Genomic DNA, 651 nt, shown 5'->3' on the forward strand with positions numbered 1-651 from the left:
CCTTACCGGCCTTCTTGGCTCCCTTGGAAGAAACTTTAGGTGGCATGTTGTTTTCTTTTCAACGGCTTGAACAGAAATGAGGCGAACCCACCGCCGGCCGCCCTTTTATATGAAACGGCGAGGAAATTTGGAGAGTACGAGTACGAGTACGAACGCCAAGCCGCTACGCAGCCAATCAGAACGCTCGCTTGGTGACGAACGGATTTCCTCGCCGTTTCGTATAAAAGGGCCGATCTCGCCGTTAAGTCTTCATTCATAGCCTACAGCCGCAATCGCTGTGTCGCTATACTCTTCTCGCTCCTAACCAACTCACAATGTCCGGACGTGGTAAAGGCGGTAAAGTCAAGGGAAAGTCCAAGTCTCGCTCCTCCAGGGCAGGCCTTCAATTCCCAGTCGGACGTATTCATCGTCTGTTGAGGAAAGGAAACTATGCTGAGCGTGTCGGTGCTGGTGCCCCAGTCTACCTAGCCGCCGTCCTCGAGTATTTGGCCGCTGAAGTGCTCGAGTTGGCCGGCAAACGCTGCCAGAGACAACAAGAAGACAAGAATCATTCCTCGTCACCTCCAGCTGGCCATCCGTAACGACGAAGAGTTGAACAAACTTTTGTCGGGTGTCACCATCGCCCAAGGGTGGTGTCCCTCCCCAACATCC

Source organism: Physella acuta, unplaced genomic scaffold, assembly GCF_028476545.2.
Source record: "Physella acuta isolate Inbredline_101_S28 unplaced genomic scaffold, ASM2847654v3 ptg002708l, whole genome shotgun sequence".
In the NCBI taxonomy this organism is placed as follows: domain Eukaryota; kingdom Metazoa; phylum Mollusca; class Gastropoda; family Physidae; genus Physella; species Physella acuta.